The following is a 14,194-nucleotide window of genomic DNA, read 5'->3' as shown; positions in this document are numbered from 1 at the left end:
AGGATATGTATGTTACAGACGTCTTGGAAGCATTTATTTCATTGGTTAAGGAAGGGTTATCCCTTTAATGCAAAGGACAATGCTGATTAGCACACCGAGGGAATTAAACATTGATCAGTTTTATTTCTCTAAGGATTGTTACAAAATCAGCCAGACAGTTGTTCCCCCAGGCCCACAGTTAGCCCAGATGCCTTTTGTGATTCGATTGAGTTCATTCTCTAATGATGGCGTAATTAGCGCAGTTTTGCCAGAGGAAAGGGGATTTCTCTTTTGGCTCCTGTATTTGTTTTCCATCGCGAACAATAAGAAGGCAAGAACTAAAAATAGTATTTAAAAGCACTATTTAAAAAAGCATTCGGAGCGTGCCCTCTGACACTCCGGAGCAGCGTGGGCAGCAGCTGCCGGGCTGGGCTCGGGTCGAGGGAAGGGAGGAGGGAAAAGAGGAGGAGGAGGAGGGAGGAGGCTCCGGCAGGCGCGGGCAGCAGAGCTCCCCCGGGCGGTGCCTCTGCCTCTCCTCTCCCTGGCTGAGCGCTGCGGGCAAACACCCCGCCTTGTTCGTGCCTTAAAAACACCGGCACTGGCAAACAGACGTTTGGGATCCGTGTGAAAAAGGACCTTGTGTTTTTTACCTCGCGCTCTGCTTTTCTTCCCAAGAGCAACGTAACAAGTTTTAAAGATTCGAAAACAAAAGCGGTGCTGTAAACTGGGCATTAGAGAGGGCGGGAGCGCCTCCCCTGTGAAGACCCGGCAGAGACATTTGGGACTGTTTAGCCCTAGGGAAGAGATGGCTCCAGAGAGACCTTATAGCGCCTTCAGTACCTAAAGAAGGTTCACGGGAGATCTGGAGAGGGACTTTTTACAAGGGCAGGTAGTCATAGTACAAGGAGGACTGGATTCAACTGCAAATGTTAGATTAGATAGGTTTAGATTAGATATTAGGAAAAAATCTTTGCTGTGGGGGTGGTGAGGCACTGGAACAGGTTGCCCAAAGAAGTTATAAATGCCCTATCCCTGAAAGTGTTCAAGGCAAGGTTGGATGGAGCTCTGAGCAACCTGATTTAATGGAAGGTGTCCCTGGCCATGGCAGAAGGGTTGGAAGAATCATAGAATCATCAAGTTTGGAAGAGACCTTCAAGCTCAGTAAATTCAACTGTCCACCCAGTCCTGTCACTGTAACCCGTCAACCACATCACTCAGTGCCAGATCCAGACACCTCCTGAACACCTGCAGGGATGGGGACTCCACCACCTCTCTAGGCAACCTATTCCAAAGCCTGACCATTCTAACAGCGAATCTTTAATCTTAATCTCTTCTGTATCATCTTAAGGCCGTTTCCTCTTTTCCTTTCTTCTGTAAAGAAGATTATCTTTAAGGTCCCTTCCAACTCTAAACCATTCTGTGTTTCTACCTGTGAATCATTTAAATAGATACATATTCCTTGATGACATTTTACCAACCCATTTTACCAACAGGTGGTCGCAACAAATGACCAGGAAGCTCTTGAACTCAAAGTTGTGTTTCCACCACTGTAGTTCTCAAAAAAGGGGGTCAAGGCATGAGCAGAAGAAAATCTGCAACAGTGCAAATGCCTTAGTAACAGTGACAGATATCTCTATTACACAAGTTGCTTTTTTCGCTTTTTTTTTGAAAGTGTTATGTTTCTGAAAATCCTATGCTTACTAGGACTATTAGAATTTGGCTAATTTGGCTCTTTGTTTTTAAGACCATTGCTGCTAATGTAATCTGTGTGAAAAGTTAATATTTTAATGATTGCAATCTTTGGCTTACTGGCATGTATTGAGTAACAAGGCGATTGAAAACCTTAAGTAAAAATTCAGGGATGGGGTTTTGTGTTTCAGACAGTACACAAAGCTTGTCTGCCACCATCCATATGTGTTGCTGCATCCCTGTGTGGTGATACTGTAAGAGGAGGCTGCAGTTGCTTTGCTTCAGCATTTGACATTGAAGGAGCATTTCCTGAGCTGGATTTAAGAAACTGCTGTTTGTTTCTTTAAATATTTGATTTTACTGGATGCTTGTGTGGTTTATTTTATCTTTGTATTAATGGAATTTTTGCGAGTTCATTTTAATTAAAGAAGAGGTCTAGCCTGTTTAAATGGTAGACTTTCAAAGTTTGATTGAAGTTTCTTCTGGTAGATTGCCAGCCAAAGCTGCAGGACAAAGGTAAGACTGAAGCCCTCTTGCCAAAACCTGAGGCAGCATGTGATCCCGTGTTGCTGGCCTTATGACGAGGAATTCTGCCATCTCTGTGCTGCGGGTGAAGCTTCTCATTGGCCTTCATTGTTTTCTTGTGTACTTTCATAAGGCACATCCTGTGTTTGACATGGGGTGAAGGTGACCTGGGTGGCTCAGGGCAGGGAGACGTGCATTGGTGTGAGAGTTTTGTATCGTTCTTATTGCGTAGCCTTTTTGGGTCTGGCATGAACCTGGAATTTAGTGAGATCTGCCAGTGTTGGCGTCCACACCCTGTTGGTTGGTGTTCTTCTGTAGTAGAGGCTATATTTTCTCACACAAGGCTTCTTGCACTCAGCCTGATGCTTAAGTCACTTTTGGGTCTCAGACAGCCCAGATTACTGAACATGTTGTCAAGATCCTTCTCCTCTTCCATGGTGTCTGAGCACTTTGTGTAGTACATGTGTTTCCAGAGAAGGACAAACTGGATGAGCTTGGAGAGGTGGAGGGATCTGTCTGGGCTGTAGAGAGATCTGCCTGCAGCAGAGGAATGAATTGAGCCTTCCTGTCCTGCAGCCTCTGCTTGTGCCTTAGCTGCTGATTCCCTGGAAATGTTCCTGAACTGGAAACATCAAACATGAAGTTACGTTTCTTCTCAGTGTCTTCACTTTTGCTGGTGTTGTTGACTTTTAAGTTCATTATGCATCACTGGCAGGGTGGTGGGGCAGCCCCAGTGAGGAATGACAGCCTTTCCACTTGGCTCCACAGCAGGGCATGACCGAGCCCCTGTGCAGGACTGGGGTGAGCCCAGCTGGCTGCTGCCAGTTGGGCACTGGGAGGAACACCTACCTTTCTTGTTAGATGTGCTGCACACCTGTATGCCTGTCGTTAAATACTATTTCTCTTGTCTCATCTCCTTTCCCCAGTTTATATCAAGAGACTGTCTAGGAAAATACTTGGAAGTACATAGCTGTGTTTGGACCCTATATGTCTGTGGCTCTTCTTTAGACTTCCTGAAGAAGAGACTGCAAAGTGATAGAAATAATGACCTGTAAAAGTTATTTGTTAATACCAATGTAGTCAGAATAAGATTTCTTTTAATACCACTTGTTTCTTCTGTCAACAATGAAGATGCTTAGGGATTGAGAGAAATTCCTTTTTGTATATACATGTAATGAAAATGCAAAACTACACTGCTTGTCTACTTGACAGCATTTCTTTGTGGGTATAAATTTGCTGATTTGAGGGAGAAGCTGCTAAGTGAGGTTAGGGTTAGGCTATTTAATTTTTATTATGTGTTTTTTTCTATTCATGCTAGGATTAATTCTTCAATATTAATGTCATACATAGAGGTTTTTTTCCATCCTAAGTCTGTTCCATTCTGCTCTGCAGCAGAAACAAAAACTAATATTATGCTACATTGTATTTTCTCATTAATATCACTTGTATAGGAAGTTTATATTTTTCTTCTTTGGTTTTTTTTTTTCTTCTATTTCAAATTTCTTCTGAATCTTCAGATTTCTTTTCATCATTTCATGCCATCTACTTCTACCAGCTATGCAGACTGACTGCACAAAAAAGGTGTGTGGAATTTGCAAGCCCAACCCAAATATTTTCAATTGTTCAGACTCTTCCAAGTTTAAAATAAGCAGTTAAACTTGTTATGTGACACCATTCATGTATGTTTAATTAATCTGTCATTTGCTAAGACTATCAACATGCCAGGTATTCATTCATTCAAAGATTAAATTTTTAAGTCATTATTTGCCTTGAGAGAAGAAGCAGTAGTGAAACGAAATTCTCACTCTTCCTACCCTGTCTCTCTGGACCTAATCCTGTGGTCAAGGACACATATGATAAAGCATAGCTTGCTTTTGACAACAGGATAGTTATAATTTGAATAAGGTTGATACATTAATAAGTCTTTGGATATTAACAGGGAAATGGGACTGTGTGCAAATAGTACTTTGGCTAATGCCTGTACGCATGGCTTGAGTATATGGAAGTGTTTGATTCACTCAAGGTGGACTTTTTGCTGCTTATGTCAAGCATATGTCAGGAGGCATCTGCTTCTGGACATTCATTTGCTGCTTCATAATAAGCACAAAGGATATGTGATTTTTTATATCAGTGAACATGGTTTTTGAGACATGCCAGGCAATGTACTTCAGTGTACTCTGTTACTGTGCTTCTGGACCTAGCAGACCAACTGCTCTGTCAAACCTAGTGCATCCTCGTGTGAGGATGCAATATTTACATTATAGCCAACAAATTACACCATCAGAATCACAGAATAAACTAGGTTGGAAAAGACTTTGGAGATCATCAAGCCCAACCTAAGGCCTGACACCCCCTTATCAACTAAAGCATGGCACTGAGAGCCACATCCAGTCTTTTTTTAAACACCGCCAGGGACAGTGACTCCACCATCTCCCTGGGCAGCGCATTCCAATGCTCAGTCATTGGAATGGGCTTCTCTTGCTGTGAAGAATTTTTTTTTTTAATGTCTAGGCTGAACTTCTCCTGGCGCAGCTTAAGGTCCACAAATGCTTCCATGTGTGGGTGCATGAATGCCTCCATGTCTGTTTCTCTGGCTCTGAGCATGGGTAGTTATGATTCACAAGTAGTTACAATCGATCTCTCATGTCTTCCATTATTGCATGGTAATATTTCTGTCATATAATTTTGTCATCCCCTACTCAGGATGGAGGGAAAACCCCATTAGGTCAAGCAGTTTCCTAAACACATTCATCTTTTGCTGGCTGATCTGTTCCCAGAGCCTGTGAGACTGAACTTCACTTGCTAGGAATCCTGGGGCGAGTGCAATCTGAGTTGGAAATGTACTTGCTTTGAAGTCAGCATTTGGTGGCCTCCTTTTGTAAAGCAACAAGGAGTGATCAACCAGTTCTGCTTGCCAGTAGATGTCCATAATAGTTTCTTTATTTGTATTGTTGTAGAGGAAGTTGATAGAAGGTAAAGCAATGCTGTGGAGAAGCAGCTGAATCTTAACACTGAATATAATTTGTATACTGTTTAGTCCAACTTATCATATATTACTGACTCAGAAGCAGAAATGATGGTATATGGCCTGATAGCATTCTCTCTACATCAGATATATATGCATGATACTCATTTGGGTAAGGGGAGAACAGCCTTTACATGCTGTATTTCATGTGAGGGTGTGAAGTGGGCCTGTACTTTTGTCAATTATGATGTGCAGCAGCTGTAGCTGTGGAAATGCTTTTGTGTTCCTGGCAGGAGAGTGCCCCTTCCTTCCCACACTGTTGTGAGTTGCCTGTGCTAATTCAGCAGCATTTATCCTGAAGTGCAGGGGTCAGGTGAGCTTGCAGGAATTACTTGGATTGCACCACTGTTGTTTCTTCAGGGATAGAATTAGAAAACAAGGGAGACAAGTCCCTTCCACTTTTGTTTTGGTAGGTGTAACTCTGAGTTTCTCCTGCCTTGTTGCTTTGCTTGTTGCTTTTTTTTATGTTGGGCTCAGAAGTTAATTATTTGGAGGAACATGGCTCTGTAAGCTGCAGGCAGGATTTTCTGTCTGGGAAGTCAAATAAACAGGAGAGAGGATGCTAGTCTGCTTGCTAGCAGTTGAGTGTTCTCATCTCTCTTTGGGAAGCACAGTGCCAACATGTGTCAAATGAGCAACTGTTAGGCCCTGGCTCAGGGAGTGCTCCCTCTATGCTGGTTATTTCACCAATTATCACTATGCCACTGGCCTTCCTATTTCAAAGGAGGTGACCAGAGAGATTGTGATGTGGCAGGTCTGACTTTATCTGGTGTCCTCAGATTTCCTTGACCTCTCTGACTCATTTTTCCTCTCTCCCTTTGTATTTTTTTAACACATTAGTTGTATTCTTCTGGTTTTCCATAAGATGTAGTAAGAACATTTAAGAGAACTGCGCCTTCGTATTGCTAAAAGGCAGCTGGTTGGAGCCCAGGGCAGTTCCATGTAGTTGCTTGCCACTTCCCAAAGCTTCTCTAGGTGCCATGCTGGTGATGCTCCACATTCTCCTGGTACCTGAAAGTTACATTCTCACTGGAGGAGCCAGCAAGTGGGGCTGTCAGCACAGAGGTGAAACTGAGCTCTGCTGAAGTTCTGCAAAATGAGAACTTGGCTTTTAGCAACATCAGTGGCAAACGTCCTACTGACTTCACTGAGACCAGGATATCTTTGTTCTGGGTTTTATCAGTTGTGAGGAGGAAACTCTGTAGTCAAACACTTCCAAACTCATGTTTTCATTCACTGTTGCCAGGTAGAGGCTTTCAGATGGAACAGACAGCCTTATTTCAGCAATCTGCCAACAGCTTGTATGGCCATGCAGTGCTAAATATAAGATGAAGTTTGTTTCATGATGCTCTACACCTGTATTATTTTTTAAAATATTTGGTTTTTTTCACTGATTAGTTTGGTTTCAGTTTAATTGACAAGAGAGAAAGAAGAGCCTAATGTACTAGCTTTTTGTAAGTGTCTGAAAAGTTGGTGGCTGGTAGGGAGAAGAGGCCTTGTAACCACCTTGTAACCAGTGAGGTGACAGCTGCAGGATAAGATCCAGGGTAAAAGGCAGTCATTAAATGCTCCACTACTGAAAAGAGCTTGTGAGACTTGTCACCCTTTTTGATATGAAAAGCAGTTCAGATAAGACAAGGAACCTGGAGGAAATTGGATGTCATTAACGCTGCTGTTTCTTTGTTTTTGACAAGGAGATGGAAGTTTTTTCTCTTGGTTTAGAGACCACCTCTAAATCACCAGGGTTTTTTTGTTGCTTGCATTTGAAGTATTTATGCCTCTTGCCACTTCTAGTATAACTATGGCAGTTCATGTTATAAGGCAGTCTAATATATCCTATTTCTTCCTATGTGGCTGTTGTAGGTTCTGCAGAGTGTGCAGCTGGCTCAGGCATGTCTACAAAATCTTGCAATCACTGCTCTGATGCCCCTCAGTACTTACAGGGCAGCCTCAAGCATGTTTGCATTGAGTTATCTCTTGAGCAGCATCTAAAGCTCCTCAGCAGCAGATGCCTTCAGTTTCTTGGTGATTTTTCCATGGATAACTTGTAATACCATTCCTGTGGCTTCCAGTCTTCTGACAGGAAGGTCTTGGCTTTACTCTGTTAAGTCCATAATGGTCCTGACTCCTGCCTGTTTCCTGTGTCCTGAGCCAGTGCCACCATTTTTACCATTTACATCAGTAAAATGCCCACATTAATCATCCCTGATTTGAATGTGTGTGATAAAGAGGGAGGGTATTTGGCGCCTTCCTCTCTCATTTGATACTGTCTGGGTGTGTTGACATGCCTGATTTATCAAGATTTTCTTCATAATGTGCTCTAGTTTGCACTGCATGAGGCCTATATTATTTTTGGTTTTGAGAGATTTAAGATCCATTAAGTAACGCATACGCCTACAGGATACATTAAACAGAATTTTAAATGGAAACTAACTAAAAGATGGGGTTTTCTGGCATATAAAAATCACTTCTTTTTTTACTTGATAAATTGGGATCACACTTCAGAGTCCTCCTGTTTGGTGTTGTAAGTGTGCTACCATCTGCAGTATTCTTTTCAGTCAGACTTTCTGGTTTCTGTATTAACGTAGGTCTCTCACCTCCATAGTAGAATTGGAGTGGCATTTCTTACTTAAATTTATGATTTGCTTTTAATAAACCAAAATACTTGAATTTAATTTTAACCAAGAAGTACTTGATTCCTGTGTCATTTTGAAAGAAGAGAATATCATAAAAATGAAAGCGAAATACTTATGGTTCTAATAAGAAATTTAATTAAGCAAATCAGCACCAGAAAAATACACAGAAAGTCAGCTGAAGCTGTGAGATTTCCTGATAAAAGCACATGTGGCATCCCAGAAGTACAGGGTCTGGCAACAATTTAGACTTACATCGAAGTTGGATATTTCTTTATCTCATTGACACTGCATTTTTGCTTCATCAAACTTCATTTAATGTATGTTAACCTTCATTTAATATATTCAATATCACATTGTAAGTATGTAAGTATGCAATTCCTTGCTGTGTGATGGAGTATGTATTAAGAGCAAATTAGAAATGCTAATGAAGATGATTAGGGAGGTAAGGAATGTCCTGGGTTCTTTGATTCTTTGATTCTTTTTCTGTGTGAGTGAATGTAAACTGCATCTCACAAAAATGCACTGTTAGATCTTTTAGGGGATTTTATTCTAGCCTAAAGAGAAGCTAATCAGCTCTGTAGTTCAGATGCTGGCTTCTTGTATGACGTAGTTTTCTATAGTTAGAATTTAACAGAATAACTGTAGATGAAAAAAATTGGGGTAGATTCATGCATTTTGTCTTCTAGATCAGGCAATCCAAAGTTGGCTTCTTGTTTATATTCCAGTATGTCAGCAGATGTGGACTTTGGAATATATAAGGGAACAATGGACACTGGACTTGGATACAGCTTTCCCTTCCCTGCCCCAGGAAATTTGATGTAAAGTCAACCATGATAAGATCATGAGTGCTTCTCCAAGGGCAAGTGAACTTGAGAGGAAACACAGAAGCTGTTCCTCTTTTAGGAGGGCTCAGTGCAGCTGGAAAATAAATGGCTTTTGTAGTCCTGCCTACCATGTTTTGTGTCTCTCCTGCTGAAGAAATTAACCAGCTTTCAGAAGCACAGATACCTTTTAGCCTGCAGCTTGTAAAGACATTGGGGTGGGTAGTTGATGTAGATTTATTTAATTTCTGCATAGAAGTACATGTTTCTAATGTTTTGAGAACCCTTTGGGTCCAAGGGTGCTTTGGAACTGGGCCAGGATGACTCTTTACTCTGATCAGAGCCATTAACTTTTTGTCTGTGTCTTTTTCTTTGGTTTTCTGAATTATCTGTGGTCTTGTCAGCATTTGCAGACAGATGAGTGGAAGTAGGTGGAATAACATAGTTATAATTCTGCAAATTCTCCCTTAATGACCATTGCCTGCCTGTTTTCTTGGGATCTGTTTATGTCAGGGTGATTAGGCAAAATGGGCTTTGGTGGTGTATTCCTAGGATGTTGTCACTGAATGAAGAATGATGATCTGTCAGCTCACAGTAACACGTGTTAGTGTTCACCGCACATGTATTTATTTAAGCAGGTAATCATGCTAAACAATTCTTCCCCATCCGCACCTCAGATGGACACTGTTTTAAGGCCATTTTTAGTTAAAACAGATATTGCTAGGAATAATATTCTATAGTAAGGTTAGTGTTTTTCCACTGAATTGCCTGCTGGCTACAAGCCTATTATAAAACTTAGGAATTAGCCAGCACAGTAAATCACATCACAATTTCATTAATGATATGTATTGTTTTTCCTTGATTCTTTCAAAACTATTCCATCTTCTGTGGGAATAAGGCTACGGTCTTCAGGCCTCTAGAGAGTGATTCTCAGTAAGTGATAGTGAGGTTAAAAACCTGTGGGCACAAAAATAGAGCATAATCTGGGATACCTTTGCTCAACAATATAGTGCAAATGCACCTTGAATATGCATGTTAGTTGACAGTGCAAGCCACTACAGGAGACTTTATAAATCAGTGTTGCTAAGCAATAAACTTTTATTGAATGTAATTGTTGATAAGAGATTAAGAAAGGACAACCACACTGAAATCTGATCAGCACCTATCATTTCAGGGGACATAACATGCAGAACAAGTGTTTCTGAGATAGCCTCAGGCTTGAAAACCATGCCTTTACTCACTGACCCTTCTAGAAACAAATAATTTGCTCATTGAGGTAATGATTCACTGTTAAGAAACATCATAAAGACAATTGTGTGTTAATAAATCCTATCAGAACTGGCAAGGTACCTTTCCAAACCTAGAAAACTCATCATGGAGTTGTGGCATCCTCACAAAACCACAGCTGACAAGTAGCAGAGTGAGTGCATCTGAAGGATTCCCATTTGCCCACAACATGCAGAAGGCCAGCAGTGCTTCCAGCCTGCTTGGAAATACTCTTGCCTTGTCCCATGACAGTGTTTTCCACAGGTGAGCATGGTTACTAAGAGTCCAGTTAGCCAACATGAACCTGATTGTAACTGCATGAATAAAGCTGAGAAATCTCATTAGTTGTCTTGCCAGAGATTTTAACCTTGTGTTTTTCGCAGTTCAGCCATAGTATTTGCCCCGTGCAGAGAATTCAGTGTGCAAGTGGCTTGTCGCATGGCTGTAGCCTGCTATCTGCTTAACTGAGCATTTTTAACAGCTCAGTGATTTGAGACCAGAGAGAACAGAATAGAGTGCCCTGACAACAGGGCTTGGGCATTTTAAGTATAAGCATCAGGATTTTGGTTTTTTCTCCTAAGTACATTTGGGATGTTAGCATGGATGGCTTTGGCATTTTGTTTGTTTGGTTTGGTTAACTAACTAGTGCCACTATGCTTATGTATCAATAACATAAAAATAGTAGATTTCTCTTTTCCCATTGAAGCATACCATGCAAAGCAGCCTGATTTAATCACAGATTAAGGAACTGGATGGTATTTCAGCTGAACACAAGCAACTTGATGTTTTCCTTATGTGTTTATTTTATTATTGTTGCTTGGAATAGAATTAAACTAATTCTCAATACCTGATAAATGGGGGAAAATATTGTGAGTTTGTGGATAATGAAGGAAGAAGTCAAAAATACTGATGGGGATAGGATTAGATGGCTGAATGCTTTGCACTACTGCATCATTGTTTTCTCTGAAAGCCAGTTTAACAGCGATCTTTTGATTTTGGTCAACATGAAACTGGGAGGCAGTTTTAGCTGAGGTGGTGATGGTTAAACATATTTGAGTCCTAAGGCCTAAATGTTTATTGCTGTATTCATGTTTTAGTTCATCTGCAGCTTCTCTTTTGGAAGATGTTATTGTAAAAAGAGCAAGGCTTCACCATCCCTGCCTAGAGTGCTGTTTTTCTATTTTGTTTTTCCAGACCACATGTTTTTGAAGGTGAAGCTTTTTACCCATCCTCCAGCATGAATTGTTGGTGGCATTTTTTTTGGATCGCATCTCCCAAGCTAAAGGGTTTAAACTATTTGTGTATCTCTGACTGAGAGATATCTCTGTAGTTTAGATTGCAGAATTTTACCTTTCCAAAATAGAACTTATCTGTGCTTTCTTGCCTTTAACCACAAAAGACTTCTGTTTTTCTTCAGTATGCGATTCAGCAGATTAGGTAAATAATTAAATTATGTTAACTGCTCTCCCATTTCATTCCCCTTGACTGATAGGCAACCCAGTGGAGTTGTACAGCATGGCACCAGCTCATAGTGTGGTCTTTGCCACACACTGAATGTGTGGGTGGTATCTCAGAAGTCCTATGATAGGGCTAATAGTGATACAGACCTTACAGTGCTTATTGAGGCAGTGTTTTCATTAACTGCAGCGGGCATGTGCCCAAGTCTTGGCATTTGGCTGCTTTTTAAAATATTTTCTTCAGGGCTCATCTTCTACTTTGTTTTGGGCACTGATACAGGTAGATCTCTTAGGCTCCCTCGTGGCTGTGGTTACTAAGTGTAAAAGCATTTGTAGGCTCCAGTGTTATTCCTTGATCAGTTAAAGCCCACCCCATGTTCAGGTCCATCCCTGCTTTCGGAGAGACGGCTTTTTAAAGCAGCAGTGGGGAGCACTGCATGGCCCATGGACTACAGGAGGTCAGGTTAGAGTGCTGCTGGCTTCCTCTGGCCCTGGTGAGAATGGTGTGTCAACTGCTCTGTACCAGATCTTGAGGGAATGCCTTAGTGACTGGAAGGAGAATTGGACTTTTGTTGGAAGATAGAACACTATGATTCTTCACCAAAAGTGTGGGTGATGTATAAAAACACGATTATCTAAGGATACCAGCCACAGGCTGACGAATCATTTGGCCTTCCTGTCGGAGGGTGCGCCCTCAGTAGTTCAGCTAAATTGTCTCAGTGCAGGGCTGGGCAGTGGCCTGTTTTCTTTGGCAGATATACAATGTTTCCCAAGGGCCAGAGTGGCCCGGTCTCTGCTGGTGTTGGGACACATTTCAGCCTCTTACGAAATGGGTCATGTATGGAGAGATGCTCCTGGTAGCAAATTTTATAACAGTTATTCACGGGCACATCCAAGACCAGGAAACTGCAGCCCAATACTTTAAAATGATTGTTTGGGTAAGTTTGTGAAAAGTTTGAAATTAGAGAGATGATATTAGGAAATCTCACCTTGACTTCTGTTTATTTTTCTTTAAGTTCACCCTTGGGCAGCCATGACTGTATACTTCCATCCCTGCTTCCTCTTCTACAAATGTGCTCATTCTATTTGTTTCTGGTCTTTATTTCTTTTTCTTTTCTTCTGGCATAGAAACTTTATTTTTAAGATACATAAAGCTGTAGGGTTTTTCATCAGTAGAATCAAATGGAAGATCAAAAATATAATTAAATAACTTTCATTTCTTTGCCAGAAACAAATTATTTTTTCTTGTCTATTTTGGGTGACTTTATCATGCCCGCAAGGAAATAATTTTCATTCTGTCTGTCAGTGTGATCCTGCCTTAAAAGTGGAATGATCTTTTACCAGTAATATGAAATTCAAATAAATGTTTGAAAAGAGAAAAGCATAAAATAATTACACACTATAATAGCCATACAATTCAGAGTAGACTGCTAAAACAAAGTAGCAATTTATTAAAAAAAATAAAGTAGACAACCTCAATCGTTGCCTAAGCCCTATTCACTAGTAATCTAGTTCATTCCATCTTAGAGTCTGCTGAAGATTTCAGCTCTTTAGAAAGTGTAATATTTGTGTAATATTATTAATTTTACCGAAATATTGTAAAATAATATTGGAAACAAGTTGCTACAATAGCAATGCATTTTAGACCTGTGACCTGTATGAGACATTTAAAGGTTTACATTACCTGTGTTGCACATATTTGTAACAAATTGGTATATTTAGCCTGTGATAGACAAAGTAAACCTGAGAATGTTCTTTGGTATTTTTGTTTTGTTTTTAATTTAATTGGTCAGTTTAAATGTTATAGATGCCAAAGTGGAATGGAGTTCTAGTTTACACTGTAAGGCTGTCTGGATGAATTTGTGCCTCTTTAGTAGTTATGGACATTATCATGCTCTCCTGGTGTCTGTTCTCAATCTCTCTTGAGATTTGTTTGACTTTTGGTTTCCATATTCAGAATTCTTGAGGTGCCTTTATCTTGCTGCTGATCTGCTTGTATTTCCTTTATGTTTGTGTTGTGTAACAATTTTTTCTGAGCTGCTGTATCAGAAGCTGAAGGGATTTTACTTACGAAGAGGAAACTTGGTGTTCTGTTTATTCTGATACAGTGGTTGTTTCTTTCCTAGCCAGTGGTCTGGGTTTTCTTTGCTTTGTCATCAGCAACAAAGAAAGAATGAAAAGGAAATATTGTCTGAAAGATATCTCTTCACAGGTTAGATCACTGAGCATGAATGACTTCTACTCTGCTGTGTCTTGGTGGTTTGGAATATGAGGTGTATGCCTCAGGACTGGACTTCTGACTTTGCTGTGCAAGTTGCCAGGGGAAAGGGACCGAGTGGGTGAACATACTCATCTGCCTTTATTTTCTTGCCTATGTGCACAGATTTCTGCTCAAAAGACTATGAGTCCAGTCACCTGAAAATCAAGGATGTTTATTCCCATGTTCCCTGGTTTTCACCAAGGGGACACTGTGTCTCTGCTTGCTCATCACTGAGCACTCACATGTAGGTTTATTTCTCCTAATTATGAGATGGGGAACACACAACTGTCACAGAAAAACCCTTTGCACCTGTTTGAGCCTTTTGACCAGGGTGCAAATTGACCAGACTGTGCAAGTTGGCCATTACATTAAAAACTTAATGTTTCCCATAATTCTGCTATTATCAGGGTGGTTGAGTTTTTGTTTTGTTTTGGATTTTTCTTGGTTTTGTTGTTGAGTGAGGTTTTTAAGGTTTCTTGGGGTGTGTTTTTTTTTTTTTTTTTTTTTTTTTTTTTTTTTTTTTTTTTTTTTTTTTT

At 40.5% G+C, this 14,194-nt stretch overlaps 1 protein-coding gene across 7 annotated transcripts in view; it reads left to right on the top strand.

Moving 5' to 3' along the window:
• Window positions 1-14,194, top strand: part of COBL (cordon-bleu WH2 repeat protein) — a 187,977-nt gene that overhangs the window by 52,036 nt on the left and 121,747 nt on the right. The gene's annotated exons all lie outside the window — the stretch shown is intronic.

The sequence above is a fragment of the Zosterops lateralis genome (genome assembly GCF_965231275.1).
Source record: "Zosterops lateralis genome assembly, chromosome: 1".
Taxonomy (NCBI): Eukaryota; Metazoa; Chordata; class Aves; order Passeriformes; family Zosteropidae; genus Zosterops; species Zosterops lateralis.
The sequence above is the reverse complement of the archived record's forward strand: the minus strand, read 5'-3'. Positions and strand labels throughout refer to the sequence as shown.